Source organism: Bombus flavifrons, chromosome 6, assembly GCF_040668555.2.
Source record: "Bombus flavifrons isolate JBK064 chromosome 6, iyBomFlav1_principal, whole genome shotgun sequence".
NCBI classification, from domain to species: Eukaryota; Metazoa; Arthropoda; class Insecta; order Hymenoptera; family Apidae; genus Bombus; species Bombus flavifrons.
This window is the reverse complement of record NC_138447.1, coordinates 14,469,081-14,487,159: the sequence shown is the minus strand read 5'-3', so window position 1 is coordinate 14,487,159 and position 18,079 is coordinate 14,469,081. Positions and strand designations below refer to the sequence as shown.

General features: G+C 43.1%; 1 protein-coding gene and 1 long non-coding RNA gene across 7 annotated transcripts in view; one reads left to right on the top strand and one right to left on the bottom strand.

Moving 5' to 3' along the window:
• Positions 1–18,079, bottom strand: part of LOC138180701 (uncharacterized) — a 374,745-nt gene that overhangs the window by 134,717 nt on the left and 221,949 nt on the right. The gene's annotated exons all lie outside the window — the stretch shown is intronic.
• LOC138180704 (uncharacterized) overlaps positions 1–18,079 on the top strand; it is a 144,064-nt gene that overhangs the window by 110,585 nt on the left and 15,400 nt on the right. The window lies entirely within an intron of this gene.

The following is an 18,079-nucleotide window of genomic DNA, read 5'->3' as shown; positions in this document are numbered from 1 at the left end:
TGTCTCATAATGTACAATTTCTATGAAAACGAAGATAAATGAAACACATATGGTGCACTGTAAATCGCTTCACGGTGCATCGATACTTCTTACGATAGTTCCCTCCGGCTCGTTGTTTACGTCTTTTCGTTGGAACTGGGACAAGCCACTGGCAGCGGTCGAGACTGGAGAAATTACAGGTTTATCGAAACAAACTGATCTTTCCGCGGGAGACGGACGATCGTCGATACGCGACGCGTCGATACTCACCAGCGTATCCCGGCCGATACATCGCTAAATACTTACGCTTACGTTGGTCGACCTGATAAATTTCGCTATGAGAACGCGGCGAATTCCACGCTCCCTTGATCGACCAACGATCGACGTCCCGATATCAGCCTTAGCCGGCAATGAGATCATTGCCTGGAATAAACGAGGCAATAATTTTATGCCACCACGGCGGCATCGCGCGCGAGTAGCAGCACCCTCGTGCACTATCGCCTGTCTTAGCCACGAAGGCTGTTGCGCAACCATTTATTTTCCGTTGCGATATATGCGGTATATAGCGAGGACTGTAGTACAACTGGCCTTGGATGAGATAGGCATTACACGATGGCATAATGCACGAGACACGACGAGCCAGCTGCGTGCTCGAGGGCCCTGCATCATCATCGTCATCGTCGTCGTCGTTGTCGTCGTCTTCTTCTTCTGCTTCATCTTCTTCATCTTCTTCTTCTTTTTCTTCTTCTTCTTCAACTTCTTCTTCTTCCCCTTCTTCCTCCTCCTCCTCTTCTTCATCTTCTTCTTCTTTCACTTCTTATTCTCCTGCTCATCCTCTTTAACGTCTATACTTCTCTTTATCTTCTGGACGTTTTCTTCTTTCTCTGCCGCTTCTTGTTCCTCGTGTTTTTCGTCTTCCTCTTTTCTCGTCCCCGTTCATTCCCAGAACGCTACCGTTACACGGTGTAAACGCAGATTGGCCGACGTCAGAGGAACCAGCCAGAGGTTGTTCGCGTCGTCGCCACCGGTCAATTAATCCACGTGCTCTGCCTCGCTCTCCTCTCGTTCCGGCTTTCGGCCAAAGAAAAGGTAAGAGAGGAAAGGAGAGGGACGAAGGCGAGGCAGGCGATGCTATCGGTTATTAGTAACTCGTTTCGCGGCCCTCTCGAGCGCTCTAGCCGGCGGCCGCTCGCGCGATCCGCGCGAACGGGAATTAATATCCGAGCGCGGCGAACGCGAGGATAGCTGTCCCTCTCCTCCCGTGTTTTATGTACTCGTTAGACGCGCACAAGACACGCGTACTCGCCGAGCGAGTGAGCGGGCAAACGCGGTGTTTTGCGCGAGCCGTGGATCGTTGCCCCCGCAGCCATTCGTCTTGGCTAACATCATTTTTGCCAGGCTTCCTCCGAGAAACAGAAGCGAGGAATCAGTTAACTGTGCTTCGATTTTTACCTCGTCGAGTGTTTGGTAGATCAAACCGATAGCGGTAGAAATATTGGAATACCGCGATATAATCGATCGAGCTTATCGAGCCTACAGTCGAGGCGAGAAGAAACCAGACTAGAATATCGCTTAATTAGATTCCTCTCGATATTTAGATATTCCTTTGGCAATACACCGAGACGATCTACGATCGTAATTATCCAGCCTCCTTATGTGTGCACGACCATGCCCGGTACCCATAAAATCCGACAACCTGACATTTCTATCCGCAACGAGAACGCACCGCTCTCCCGCTGTTTCCAGCCGCGCGTAATTTCCCGTGGCATCGGTTAACAGATATACATAGCGCGTTCTAGGCGCGACTCGGGTTTACCTTGATCCAATTAATACCGATTAACAGACCATCGTCGATCCTCACGGCAAATAGCGGCCGCTGTTAATACGCGGTTGATCTTCGACCTTGATCTATCCGAAGGTGCGTTTGGTTACGACTTTCGGCGTGTAGTATCGTGACGGGTCCGACGATGGATCTACACGACGACGCGCGATTCGACCCGTTGCTTCGTCTTGTGTGCCCTCTTCGTTGTGTACCTATCATTCCCTACCTAGAAACTACACTGTTTGCTTCGCTAATTAGACACGTAGTACGTACGCATTCTCCATGTTCACGAGACCACACGGTACAGAGAAGGAGGGAACGTGTAATGTGGTGCATGGAAGAGACGAAGGAAGGGAGGCTTTGGTCGGTTAGAGCGTGTGAGACGGGGACAGGCAGAATGGTTAGAGAGATGGAGAAAGGCAGAAGGGAACGGGTGGGTAAGAGGGTAGGCGAGAAAGACGCGTATCTAACACCGGCTACCAGTATTTGCACGCATTCGAACACGTACACGGAATATTGATCCGGCTACGTGACTCCATAGATCAAGTCAAACATCGCGGATAATCAGCGGGGCGGTTGCACGATCACCTTGGTCCATTGGCTTACTGCTCTGCCGCGAGCAGAGGGAATACGGCCGCGTGCTCCTTCGGACCTGTTATCAAAACTGGTACCCGGTGAATACTACGATCAGTGTTAGTCTCTGGGTTCTAGGAAGAGCCTGGCGTGTTTCTCGATTACGTGGCCCGTAGACGCAGCTGGGATACAGCAGTTGCTCGTGTTCTCTATTAGGGCTCGACACGATAGCTCTTTGCTTAGGTCTGATGAAGTTGGATCTTCGCAATAGCGACGTCTTTTCGATTGTTTTTACATTTGTTCGTCGTCCGCGGATCTTGATCCGACGTTCTTACTTTGGAGACAATTCAATGTACATAACGTCTGGCGACAAAAGCGTAGAAAATCCTGGAGTTTGAATCGTTTTGTAAGATTCTCAGCATAGATTTTATGGATTTTAATGTTCGACTTTGATCTGACCATGCTTCGAGATATTTGGTTTCTTTTATATAGTTGAGAAGATTCCTTGAAATAGCATGTACCGACTCATGGAATATTTTGTAAGTTTAAGGAGATTAAATCGCGAGAGGCAAATCTTGCTTCGATTCAGGAATTTTTAAAAGAGATATGACGTTTGTACGGAGACGTGTAATGTCATCTATTCTATTACGAACATCACCATAATTTTACTGAAATTATATTTCACGATAATGTTTAACGCATGAGCTACGTACTGTTGACTCGTTTACGAAATATGTAAATGTCACTTTCCCATGTATCGATAATACTTTGAATATTACCACTATTCATAGCTTGGGTCTTAGGTCACGAACATTTCACTTTTCACGAACATTTCTATGGAAACCTACGTATTTCTATTTCGTATCTGCTTTTTTGAAGCAAAAAATGGAACTTGGCAACCTTTCGTGCAACCTGAGGGATTACTTTACCGGGAATCTAAAAATCCTTTGTACTTAAAAAGCTCAGCGCGTTCACGGAAGCTCGAGGACGGCAAAAGAATTGCACCATTACCCTAAGTAAAATTCTATCCCCGGTCAACAGGAAAACTGGATTGCATCATTTCTCTAAGTAAAACTGAATCCCTCGACGTGATTCACTCGACGGTCGCCGAGCGCCTGAACGTCAGCGATTACGCTTTTGGCGAGCATGGCTACGTGATGCACCGACGCGCACCTGCGCTACGAACATAATCACGAGCGCACTTTTCTCTTCCGTGAGAATGGAAGAGACTCATCGGACAGGTATCGTTGTCCTTTAGCAGCCTGGGAAGATTTTGCGTGTCACAGATCACTTTCGCAACGCCGTTCCAGGCAATTGAGACGCGTTTCCACGGATCTTCCGCGATTTTTCCATTCGCCCTGCCCGCCACAACGACACACCATTTCCATTTGCCTCGACACGTTTCTCGTATTTCGCAAATTCGTTAATTTCATGCGAGGAAATAATAGGACGTTCGCGTCTTTCTAGTTTGTTAACCATCTTGTTTAACATCGTACCACGACTTTGTAGTTAGCCAAGAGTTTGTTCTTCGCTTGCAAAAGGTTTCGATCGGTTTTTGTTGCAATTAAGCGATCGTACGTAGCGAAATTCCTGGAATGCGATAAATGACGTGAAAGACAGTCTTGGTGTTTTATGCAGGTGTTAAACGAGGATATAAATTCATTTGCTTCGAGTTTCTTTTTTATTATGCTTGATTAATTTCAATCTACGGCGGACTCGCGATCTTTACCGATTATAATAGTAATTGTTTCGTAATTGTGTCAAGGCGACATTTGTCAACTGTCTTTTAGAGATTCGTATTAGCCTGATCAACTACCCGGGATCCACGATGAAAGCTGCAGTGTTTCTTGTAATCATTCGATTATTAATTACTTTGCATGTTCCCACTGTGTCTCTGCCAAATCGTTGGTAATCAATTACATGTTTTATATGTGCACTGTAGTACAGCAATCGAATTTCTATCGCCGCTGTCTCTGCAACTCGAAGTATACCTATAGCTATACCGCATCACAAGAAGTGAGAAACCAATGATTCGATATTGTCTCATTTCTTCCAGCCGTTAGAATTGTCTCAAGTAGCATAATACGTGACACAAGCCGTGTTTCTACTTCTTTGCCCTTCGACCACGCGCAATTGTTAATGTCTCCCGTGTCTTTAACTTTCGAATTTACGTACACTGAATAAAATTAGTTCCAAGAGGAGGCTTGAACCAGTAGCATTTTCCGACAAGGTGAATATAATCGTGCTTTTGTACAAAGCTTCTGTATATCGAAGTTTCGATTGTTAAACCTCTTTTACCTGGTTACTTTCGACTTATCGAAATTTCTATAACTCGAACATCTTAGCTCTTCCCTCGAGGTTCGAGTTACCCGAGATTCGACTGTATTATAACGTAAAATATAATTCTATTTTTCAATACTCCAATACCATAAACTCATCGATACAAGACTCAATTTGTCGCATTCATCGACAATTTCAGTTTATCAAATAATCAAACAACCAGATAACTTTCATTTCTCACAATTTTTCTCGTTTCGTCTTCTCCGCTTTCGATCTTTGATGATCGCGATCTTCGATCGCAATGCCGAATACGAAAGCGATACGTAGTAACAAAATTGCGTATGAAAATGATACGCAGCACATTCCTTACGCGGCAGCTGTTACTCATTCGTGAATCATTGCACGGGAGACAACGAAGGTTTTTATTTAGCCCCGCGTCCATTTTATTCCGCGCGATAACAACCAGCGCAATGAATTTCGTTCGCGCCGGAACATAAACGGGAAAGAGCCGCCAACCGTTACAAATATAAAAAGCGCGTCAACATGCCGGTTCAGATTTACAACTGTATGGCCGACGCCGGTCCACGGCTACCGAATTTACCGAATTGCTTTTTTCCGTCGCCGAGAGTAGCTTCGCTCGGACTGTCGCGGTCTCGCAGGCGAGAACGTTCCGGAAAAAACAATCGGCATGAGATACCGTCTGATAAATTGTAGGGCCATATTTTTCACGTGAGATTTATCGGGATAAAGTCAGCACGGAAGAATCGTTCGAAGATTTATCCAAATATGAAGCAAATATCGATGCTTATTCCATAGATTTCAAGCTACTCGGCAAAATAATTGACTTGACGTGTGAAGCGTGTGGGAAAGCGACGATTATAATATCTTGATAAAATAACAATCTTGTTAGTAGAAACGTAAAAATAATGCTAATAAAGGTTGCTTTTGTAAAACTGGTCAATTCGCATTTGATAATAAGCGAAGGAAGTAAGTTTTGTACAATATCGGTTTTACTATGTTGCGAATTTCGCCTCTGAGAATGCAATATCATAAGAAAAAATCGCAAGGTTTGATAAGGATTATTTCTACCATGAGCCTATTAATTGTTGAAGTAAGAAATAAAAGTTGGAGTAAAAACTAGTTATAGTGGATTATTAAAGTAAGTAGAATATCCACGCTCGTATCCTGGTCTGACCAGTTGATTAATAGTCTTATTCTCCTTACAACATAGAAGATTGCCCTTGAACTGAAGTGTCGTTTGAGTTAAACGCGTTTTCCGTGCAAAATAATCATTCGTTAAAATATGAGTAATCGACGTTAACAAATTCTGCATTGGAAAACCAACTAACAATAAGTTTTCGTAACTTGCCAATTTTATCTGAATCGTATAAACTTGAAATACAATCTCATCGCGAAAGCTGGGAAAAGTGCTACAAAACCAAGTACAAAATAAATCCAGTGGAGTTGCAGGGCTTTAAATTCAAACTCACTTCTAGTAGCCACTAAAACCGACAATTTTTACACAATCGCGCACAATGTTTATCATGCTATAAGAAGGTAACGTGGCGCGTAACACGGTCGTCAGACCGGTGGAATCGTCGCTTAAGCAAATCCGTGGTTCGTGACAGAAGGAAAACGACGCTGGCCGTCGCTGGGCCAAGCATAAACCAGCGAGGACCATCCACAGAGGCGTAAAAAGTACATTAACGCGCTCGTAGAAGTTTACAAGTATATTCTTTGTACGGGCGTTCCAACGTTCGTCAGCCGGCGGTCTGACAGGCATCGATTTACAGAGCAGAGGAAGCTTTCGAGTTATGCGCGTTAAACGGCCGTTAAGCAAAGCCCATGCTCGATTTTTTAATGCGCCTCTCCCCGTGCGCCGAACTTCACCGTAAAACGAACCGACTCTCTGTGTTACACTGTTAATGACGTCTCAACGGGCTGTTTGTGGCCTCTGGAGAATTTCCTAGGAAGTCCACGCGTTACTTTGTAATCGTTACGGGGAACCGAAGTTCTCTATCGCAATTTGTCTACGTTTTTCACTGGAACATTTTTCGATCCACTGGAAAGTGGATTCTCGTTATAAGATAATTTTTTAGGATTTTATATATATACCTTTTTCTTCTTTTTTTTTTCTTTTTTAAAGTTCAGGTACTTTCAATATTGAAACTTCGTTATTCTCGAATCTAAGGTTTCGTTGTAGGACGATTTTCCCGTGATTGCTAAGCTTTCAAGCTCTGATAATCTTCGTTTCTATTTCAACTTCTTGTCCTATAATATCGAGTCACAATCGTGATAAGGATTAATGTTTCTACTCTGAAAACGACACGTTGTATCGTAACAAAGATTAAGTTGACGAGTATCAACCATAAATTGTGTACAATATTTCAACATTATGTTATCTGACAGTGACTATCTAACTCTCGCTTAAATACCTACTAAAAAGATCATTAGCCAAGATGTCAATTCTGAACCAATTTCAACCGCTTCCTCGTGTCTTTTGCTATTTCCATTCCTCATTTCCTCGATATTCACCGATCTCGATTTCCTGTTCATAAAATACATCCATAGAAGAATCGAAAAATCATATTCTCAACATCTTCTTTCATTTTTCTTTTCCGAAACGAATAAAGCGTTTCAAAGAAGCCTCGTTGAGGCGCATTTTGTCACGCCTTCTTCTCGTGTTCAAATCGACAAATTTCGGTCGTCGTCTGGGAGAGGAGAAATTCGTCAGAAATCACCGTTCGAATCCTTTGCTTTCGATCGTTCGACGCGTACCCGAGCGATGGCACGAGGCAAAACGAAGCGGCCTGACAAGGGTCCGAACCTTTTTCTCGAATTTCTTCTCTCCGACACTCTTTCGGAGCCACCGTGCTGCTCTCCTTCGTCCCAGCGGCGCATGATTTATTTTCACTGGTACCACGCGACACGTGTTGCCTTGTAACACGTGGCCGTGCTTACATTTCCCGCAGCTCGCGCGTACACGCGCGCGCTTGTCATACTCCCGACATCGACCGGCTGTTATCTTCAACTTATTATTTTAAGGTCACTTAGGGAAAGCTTTACCGCTGCTCATTGTCGATCCTGCTGCATCTTCACTAAACTATCGTAAAATTTTAGGTCAATGGATATGGAATTTCCGTTCGAGTGGCCCTCCGCTATCTTCCTTCCGGCACTCAATTCGTTTCTTGTCTTCTTTTGTGTTTTGCGGTTTTGGCCTAAGTGTTTCGTGGAAAATCAAAACGTTATGATATGGACAGTTATGGCGGTAGGAAACGAGCTGTGTCCTGTGAACTGTATATGGCTCTTCTAAATTTTTATCTCATATTATAATCACTGTTTATGAATTTCGTACACATTTAATTTCAACAGCATCTTCTATATCTTCGTTACAGTAGTACAAAGATGCTGTTCTAATTCGGCAACATATTGTGTTACGTAGAACATTGTGAAATTTCATTAACGTGATAATGAGACAAGACTGGCATTGTGAAATCAATCTGAAAATTTACATGTACGTAGAAGCTACGAGATATTTATTGCAAACTAAGTGCCGAATATCGAGGATTATTAATGGGATGGTTAATCGACCGTTTGAATATCTTCGTGGTTTCTGTGAAACATACACTTGCGCTAAATATTTTCAAGTTTTCATGTACATCTTCAGATTTTCTCCAAACTTTCTCAGTACGTACCATGCTTGTCCAGTCTCCTTACAGTGCTAATGGAATTTCATATTGTTTCGTTTAAAACATAAAATATGTTCAGCAAGAGTTTCTACGAGCGTTCGAATGCTTTCCTGAGCAATTGTACGCATAGTTTTCTGATAGACACAGAGTATATGGCTTCTATCATGGCAAGGTCTATATCTATAATGTATTTCAAATTCTTTGAATACCTTCTATCCGATATACGTATACGTCGAAAATAGAGAGAAACGTGAACCGAGGCACCGAAATGGCACGTTAAAACAAACGACGAGGTCAGATACGCGTACGCGTACGCGGAAATTCATCGGCGAGAGTTCGGCGAACGCGGGCGAATGAAATTCCCTGAAGAGCCGGGGCTCTAAAGCGAGGCATTATTTCCAGCAGAACACATTATCCTGTGCGCGACGTCGATCGTGCCGAAGATCGTATCGGCAGACGTATTGTTTCCTCCAGCGAGCGCAATCATCGCGTTAATTGCGCGTCTCTTAAAATATTATCTCATTGCCGCTCGCGGAACATCTGGCGATCGTCCAATACATCCTCGTCATCTTCTTCGTCGTTTTTCTCGTTTCTTTATCTACAAAGACACGGTCGTGGATTTCGCGTTTCCATCAAAACTTAATTATCGATACCGGAATGAGCGGAGATATCATGCAACCTTACGCAATCAAACGCGTGGCGAGCACAATGGAGAAAGAAAAAGAGAATCGTAAAATAGAAATAAACGAAGAGGAAAAAAAAGGAGATGCTAATGCTCCGTAATCACTGTAATTTCTAAAACGAAATAACCGAGAGAAACGAGACGCGAGATATACGTAGAGAGATGTTAATTAAAAAATTACACATCCTTCGCGGCTAATCGCCACAATTTTCTCCGCGGAGGTGTGCATAATGCGGACGATTATGGGTTCTTAATCGTTGCGAATCGCTGCAAGACACGTCGTGTCGATAGAGAAGATCGATCGACCGTTGTGACTTTCGTAAACGTCATCCAGAGACACGCATTGTCTTTGCCGTGATGAACGGTGCCGTTATTAGCTGATCACGCTGATCATACGCCCCGAAGGTGAGTGCTACGCGAGATCTAGATACGCGTACCGCTCGATGAATCCTTGAGCAAGAAGTCATCTCAACGATTCATCGAAAAAGTAGTGACGCGAAAAAAAGAGAATTACGGTTCAGTGCTGAGTAATCCAAAGTAATCGTGCTGCTCAATTTTCTCTTGTTTCTATCGATATAATAAAATTGATCGCGATTCGGGTAACTATAAACTTTAAACATGCGTTTAAAACTATGTAATATTATGCAAATCGCAAATCTTCCAATTAGAAAGTATATTAACCCAAACGTAATTCTATACTGGGTATATCTATATTTCTTAACAATAAGTGGAAGATTTGTAATCAGCTCTGTTGGACTATTCCATTCTCAAGGTCTTTAAATACTTTAATAAACTTTCTTACAGATTATTCGAGTTACTTCGGTTCAAGCAACTTGAATCGAAACAATTTGCACGTGAACCTGATATTTGGTTTACTCGAGACATGCTTTCGAATTAGTCGAGTCACCTAACTTCGAGTCGATCGAAATCAACTGATTCGATTCATCCAAACGAGTGTCAAACATTTTTCCAAAGACTATAGCACGAACCTGAAAATATAACACGAAGTTGAAAATAAACGTAATTGGAGCAAATTGTATGAAAATGCCAATCGAAAGGCATGACCTTGACCTATCAAAATCGTCGATCTACCTGAGCAAGTTCCTCGTCCCGAATGACTCCAAAAATACAAACGGTCGCGTCATCGTTCAGAAATCTCTGAAATGCTAATACCGCTTACGTAAGTGGACCCATGGTCCTGCCAAATCACGCTAAGCGATCATTCAGCTGCATCCGAAGCGTGCCGCCAGCATACCTTACTCCAGATAAATAATTGCGCGTCATTATGCAAACGACTCCGCGAAAGCATCATCGACGCGAGCACAATGAAGCTAATGACACGAGATGGCTGATGATCCTAACGATCGGCACGGATAATCAACCGTTGGGTAAGGTTACGGTGTCATGGCCAGCGGTGTTTGTATTCCCATCGAGCTGCCGAAGATCCTGGAAAAAGGATACCGGCTGCCGTCGTTGCTGTTGCACGAACAGCCTCGACACTCGGACAACCTATAATCTTAGAATTATCTGTTCTCTTTTCCTGAGCCGGGGAGGGCGGCGCGAGAGGGAAACGGCAAGGCCAAGTTTAGATCATCGAGAAGCGAACATCTCTCAAAGCTCGTGTCCAGCTCGTCGTCAAAGACTCGTTCACAGTGGAATCGAGATTCCAACCGATAACGTGAATGGGGTGGATCTGGCTTGATGATAAAAGTTCGAGCGCGTAGAGATTGAAGGGTACGTCTGTTGGTTGCTTTAATTGAAAGATAATTGGTGGTAATGCTATTAAAGAGATTTGACGAAGTTTGAGGAGGAGCGAAGGAATTCCTTCTTTGTATTCTGGTCGTGTGGTCTATTAGCGAAGGTTACATTTCTTGTAACGCAGAGATTCTATTCGTTTGTGGAGGTTTCAGTATGATAATATAATTGCAAATATTCTACGAAACGTTGTCGTGCACGTTTGACGATGTTTGAGGCAATAAAAAAATTATTCTAATCGTGAAATCTACCTATGGAAGTTACTATATTTACAATAGAGAGTTTCGATTATTTGTATCTAAATATTGATATCGCGATATAACTACTGAAATTGTATGAAAACGATTTGATGAAGTTTGATAAGTTTGAATTTTCCTGCTTCGTATTGCAGTCACAATCTAGCAGTGAAGGTTGTTTTACTCGTAGAGTTTCAATTACTTGTGGAACTATCACTATAATGACTATGAATATTCTATAGAGCAGTGGTTCTACGAAAATTATGTACATCACGAGAGGATCACGGAGGCAGCCAGAGAACGTAGATATGATGCAGCTGGAGTATGTATGACCGGCGCACGACACAGCGTGATAATGAGCGAATCGTGAACGGCTTATCTATGAGGTCGGCAGCGAACGTCGCGGATTATTATTCGCCTAACGAGCGTGCTATGTAAACTCGATCAAGCTCACCGGTGTAAGCCCGATTCTCTCGATAAGGCACTCACCACGGATGCCTATCATTTGTCACGGTTGGTCGTTGAGAAATTGATCGGACTCGCTCGAGGTTTTTTACAGAAAAACCAGGGCTGCTCCTTCACGGCGAGATCTCGACCTTTCTTTGTGCTGGAATAAGTAGAACATAATTAGTTCTTGCGCTTTACTTCGTAGCCAGCACCTCGCCCTTGCAACTGTGTTTCTTGATTTGTACTTCCTTTTCGCCGGTGCAGATGGAATTTCAGATTTTGGTTGGAAAATAGAGTAAAAAGGGATGGAGATATAATGGAGGAAAATTAGCTCGGATTCTTTGATCAACCACAATCCGTTGTTTCTATAAGAAAGGTATCCCGTGCCTGTTTCCTTATATTTCAGATTTGTCTGTTTACATCACGAAGTTGTTTGCTTATATTTTAGATTTCTTGCGTGCATTCGAAGGTTGCTCGGTTGGATGCCTAATTTGTTTCGTTGCATTCGCGTTTGTTTATTTACATTTAAGGTCTGCTTATTTACATCTACATTGCACGTCTGTTTGTTTATATTCTACGTTTACTTGTTTACGTTCCGAGTTTGTTTGTTTACATGCCAGCCTTGTCTGTTCGTGTCTCAGGTTTGTTTACATAAAATCTCCTAATATCCCCACAACGATCGAAGACATGTTACGGCGAATGCTAAACAAGAAATTCAACACGTAGCACGGGTCCAATTTAAACGCCAAACCTACGAACGCATCCTCGCTCTACCACCTTCGATTTTTTCATGCGCTCAGTCCGCATCACCGACCGGTCTCTATTCAGCGAAACCAGCGATCTGAATAAACCGCGGAAAAATCAGCTCGAAGGCCGTAACTTAAACTCATCCAGAGATCCCGTCCATTTTGCCTCAACTTCCTGGATTTTTGCTCGTCCAATAGTTCCTACATTCCCCGGGACGATGATCCCGCCTGGCAGTTGGATAATTTAGCAAAACATCGCGCGCGGAACACTCGCCGGATAAACGTGGTTGGCCTACATTGCGCGGGGATCGCGTAGCAAGGTTCCGAGAAGAAGCGATCGTTCGCTTCGGCCACGGTGTACCTTTGCCGAGACTAATGGAACAACAACGCGGAGCATCGGGCACGTAACACATGCAATTTGAAGAGTAGATAACCGATAGAGTAATAGAGAAAGACGGTGACCAGAGGAAAAAGAGCTGCCACGCCAAAGAAACGAGGACGATCGCTGGGAGCTGTTGGACTCGGAATAGCTGGAAGAAAGCAGAAGAAACGGAAACCTTTAACCAATAACAAGGAGCAGCAAAGGAGCACGCGCGTCCTGTCTTTGCACGGTGCTGCGTTCACGCTCCAGACCATTATGCAAAGTCAAAGCAGTGAAACGTGGGCGAGCGTGGCTCTGTTGTAAACTGTGATTAAAACATAAATCATGCGTAAGTTGGTGGAGCCATTCCTTACGATCCGGGCATTATGCGGATTTGCCGCGGCAGATCCTACCGTTCCGCGCCGTTTAAGTGATTTCTTGGCGGAAGAGACGCCAGGAGACGCGACCCTTACTGCTCGTTTTACGAACACTCGAAGCCTTGCCTTCTGCAAACGAATGCCCAGGCATTTGGATGATGGATCGTCCTTGGTGAACAAGTTTGAAATGGAAGGCTTCCGCGGCAGGTTGTCCCATTGAAAAATCGTGGAACACGTGGATAGTATCCGCTGCTGGGTACTTATGGCACCGTACCAACTGCGGGCAAGTGGAAATCACAATTGAGGATTTCGTTGGATTTCTGTTTGCTGTGGCAAGTTTCACGGAAATTTTTTAAATCGAAAGAGAACTCTATGGCAATTCCTTTTCTTTTGCTTAACGTTCTCGCTAATTTGCGATACTTACATTCTTGTCCTCCAATCGAATAATTTCGAAGTCAAGAATGAAAACACAAGTTCAAGAGGTTGTAGACAAGCGCTCGTGACAATACAGGGACGTTCTTCGGTGAAAGACAGTCTGTGGCGAATTTAGCTCTACGACGTAATATAACTATAAAATAATTGTTTGTCTCATGCGCATGATCGTTTATGTATTTAATTCGTCATTTACGACAGAGCATAAAAATTAGAAATTCTCGAGCACGAGCTCGACCAGAATTCAACGACCAGAAGCTGTACTTCTGCTAATTATATCGCCCTCTTTGGAACACGATCGAACAACGCGGTAACAAGAAGCAGGAATCGCTCGAGTGACAGCTAAATCTCGATCGACGAGTTTCTTTGTTTGTCGCAATATCACAATGCCGTGTGGTAACGCGTGCCTCGCAATTATCCGCTGCGATATCTCCGCTGTCTGATAAAAAACTTTTGTCTGCTCAAGTATCTCTGTCAAAATCTATCGATCTCGAGCCAATCTCGAACCAATTCAACTGGAAGGTTAAAGTCAACAAGCTAAAAACTCAATGGATATATCGTAACAGAGTGTAACAAGCAATTCGATCCGAAAAAAAAAGGTGAAAAATCGGCCGACGATTGGATCGAACGATCTAAAGCGTTCCTTCTTAATCGCTTCAGAAAAATCAAACCAGGTTTTTCCTGAAACAGTGACTCAACTCGATAATTGTCGCGGATTAACAGACCGCGACACTTCGTTACCGATCCTTTCCTTTCGTTCAGATTACAGTACAGTTCGTCGGTGGTTTCATAGCATAAATATTCGCAACCATCGCGATCACCTGTCTCACAGCAGTGATTACGATCTGTCACGCCCCTGGCTACGTCGATAATGCCGCAACGATTAAGATTAACCCTTTCAACGTATCCACGCACGGGCAACGTCTCGAGAAAGTGATAGGCACGCGCGCGCAACCGATTCCCGTGTGTCCATCAAACGTCATTGGCATGATCTCTGAACTCGTGTGCCACCGACACGAATATGCCCGTTCGAGATCCAGCAACCTGACGTTCATTGGTATTGATGACGCGAGAAATGGATGTGTGGCACTGCTACGTCGACCTGAATCTTCCAAATTTCACTTTGTGTCAAGATATAGAACAGTGTTACTCTGCAAGAAATCCTTAAAGGGTGGTTAAACGACGCCGTAGTGTCTTTTTTTCGTGTTGCTTATTCAGCGTGTGAAATGTAAATCATATTATTACTATCGATGTATAGTGTTGGAGTCTTTGAATTGGTGAGTTCACATTACGTATAATCGACAAAAATTATTTTTACTAACAAGTCTAATTGTTAGAAGCTATGATTTTAGAGACGACCGTTTTCCTCTCTTTTGTTCAAAATAATAGCAGATTGTTCCTCGATGATTATTTCTGAAATATAAAGGGCGTAGGAAATGAAGCCTAGAAAATTCAATTCCGATAATATTAACACGACCATGGATCATCGCTTCAACGCGGAGAAAATTCATGGAAAGATCGTACGGTTAATATATCGTTTCTCATTTTCTACGCGCGCATACAAAGCTTAATATAAATAAATAAATAAATAAAAATAAAAAAGCTTAATTTAACTCGGTAGTATAGCGTTGTACAACGTTGATTCGTATGTCCCATCGCAAATGCGGATATTCAAAGGAAAGGGGAGGATAATATTAAATAAACAGATGAAACGAATACTGTTACGTGTTGGATAACCGATCGTTGGCGGACGCGGAGAAACAATTATCCTGCAACGTGCGCGGCCACGCAAAGCGGCGCGTGGAGCGGTTGGATGCAATGAAACGAAATAATCCGCGGATACCGATTACACGGACCGATACAAGTGGTCGATCGGCCGAGATTACAGAAGGACAGGGTGGTGCGCGGTGAATAATGCAATTAGCGGCCGCGAAATACATTAATTCCCAATGACAACGTTCCCCGCGGCTTTTACTTCCGACACGTTCGCCTCGTTGCTTTCGAGAGCATTAAACCGGCGATATTAAGCCGCAATTATCGACAGAGGTAATCGATGCCGCGGCGATCCTAGCCGACTTAATTATTGCCCTGACCGGTTCGATCGCTGCAAGTAGATCGGGTCGCTAATTAGCCGTAAACCTGGCACCGAACACGGAGACATGTCGCCCTATGAATAACGAAAAGGAAATTAGGTGAACGTGACACAGCCTATGATACAGATCCTCCTGTTTCTCTGATCTTGTTCCGTCTTTGTCCTTTGGTCGATTTCGATGTTTGCGATCGATTTCATCCAGTTAAGTACTCCACCGTTTGATGGATGTGAATGCACTTTGTCCATTAGTTACTTTGATCCCAGCTCCATGGACTGCGAGATTTCATCGACATAGTAATTGCGAGTGTTTCTGTTTAACTGATGGAAGTGTTGTATGTTGATTTTAAAAATTTTTTACATTTTCTATATGCAGAGTCTGATTTTTATTCGAACGAAGTCTTAGGTAGTGTCCGATTAATTGAACTTTTGGTGCTGAATTCTATTTATTTCATCGTGAAACTACTCTTGTATAAAGTACAGTTGTACGAACTACAGGCGATATTGTTTTATTTCAAAATAATGTAATGAAATTTTATAATTGGCCTTTGTACAAAGCGAAAAATACATCAAGACTTGTATACTATGGTTTTAAGTTACTCCCATTCAGATATAAGAAGTAATTGTCGTAGAAGACCATTGAATATCCGAAAGAAAAGTAAGATTAAAAATTATATTATATTCATCCAACTCTACATTATACACAAGAACAATCAATTTTTTCAGTGCGTTATACAAACCTGCAATACACCATATTCCATAAGATTCCACTGGAAGTAACTTTACTTACTATTAGGTTGTCCGAAAAGTGTCTTTCTTCCGCAAAAGCGTTTTCTACGATAGTGCACTTTCCTATAAACGTGAAACCAAGTCTGTGAAATATCGCGATGTTTATCTCAACAGAACAAAATGGATCGTACGTAATACGACAAAATAATATAAAAGAAAAAACGTTGTGCGTCTATTATTTCCTCATAAAACGAAAGGAACTTTTCGGACAATCTAATACCATCGGTCCTCATTTCTCAAACGACACCGCGCGAACCCAGAGCCAATCGGTGACATTCAATTTCCCCGACCACACTTAACATCCCCCGAGTTTCCGTCTATCTCGTATCGGTATCTATTCCGTGGCACAACAGGCGTTAATTATTCATTTCCTAGAACAGCTCTCCGCGAGTAACCTCGTAAGGTCCCTGCCTCTCTCCAACTACCTCTGGCTGTCTCCCTCCCTCGCCTAGCTTCGTCGATTGGTGCTCGGTCGAATCGTCGACTTAATGCGAGACACTGACAACGAGGTCTATTGTAGCGGCGCACGCGAGAGGAGCTATTATAGCGCGGTGACAGTATAGTATGTGTACACACATAGATCCCGGTGTGTCTCGGAGAATAGCTTTGAATACGTTTGAATCGATTTGCAGGATCGTTAGAATCCGTCGTCTGCTAGGTGCAGCCGAAGGTTCAGCTGGAACCGGGCCAGCGGCAATTCCGGATGGAAATCTCATTCCAGACGCGGATATCTTCGTTGCGTCGAGATTGTATCGACGCGGTAGACGCGGACTAAGGTCGCGTCCAACCACCTAGCTTCCCTTATGTAACGCCTGCAATCAGACTCTTTCTTCTTTCTCTCCCTCTTCCACCGTTTCTCCGTTCGAACGCTATCTTCGATTCCTTCCTCGATTCAGCTTACGTTAGAAGTCCGTGTGGCCATCGTCCATTTGCATTCATCGTTCCCTTCGCTGAACCTGACCATCTCGTGCCACGAACATGGCCACGGTTAGACCACGGCTACTACCAAGCGAGTCGTAAGCGAGCGTAACTGTTGTTTCGAGAGGTCGAGAACGATTCGAGCTACGATTCGTATACGCGTGATGAGCGAACGAATGGGAGAATCGACGAGCGATAACGGGTCGAATCGCCCGAGGAACATCGTAGGAAGCAACGAGGCTATGCGTTTGCAGGATAGATTTACAGGAAAGCGTTAGACTCCGGTCACACCTTCGCGCGTAAATCCTCCCTCAACCAGATGATCTACGGCCGTGTCTACGATATTCATCCGTTCGATATCGAGAAAGATAGAATCGATGATATACATACAGTGGCTTGTCAGAGTATAACAGTGAACAGTTATAGAAATTCTTTATGAATACGTTATATGTATCATGGAAAACATTTTGCAATAAATCTGTAACGAGACGCAATGATTATCATTATATTGGAAATATTTGAAACCGATCTGAAAATTTGTTTATGGAAGCTGCAGAATATTTATCGCATGCACGTCGAAATGATCATTGAAATATTTAAACATTCAATATAATTCGTTATATAAATAAGTCATAATACTTTTAGAGGGAGCTACCTTTGGGATTAATTATATAATTCAAAGTATCTATTCGTACTACGTTATTAATTGAATTAAAGTAATTTTATATTCATCTTCAGATTGGTCAAATTTACCGATATAATCGTAATCGTCGCTCCTCGTGTCAGTACCAATGAAATTTAAAAATGGTTAAAATATAGAAATATCTTGCAGCTTCCGTATACATTTTCAGATCGGTTTCAAATTTTACGAATTAATCACGATCGTCGTTTATCATTACAATGC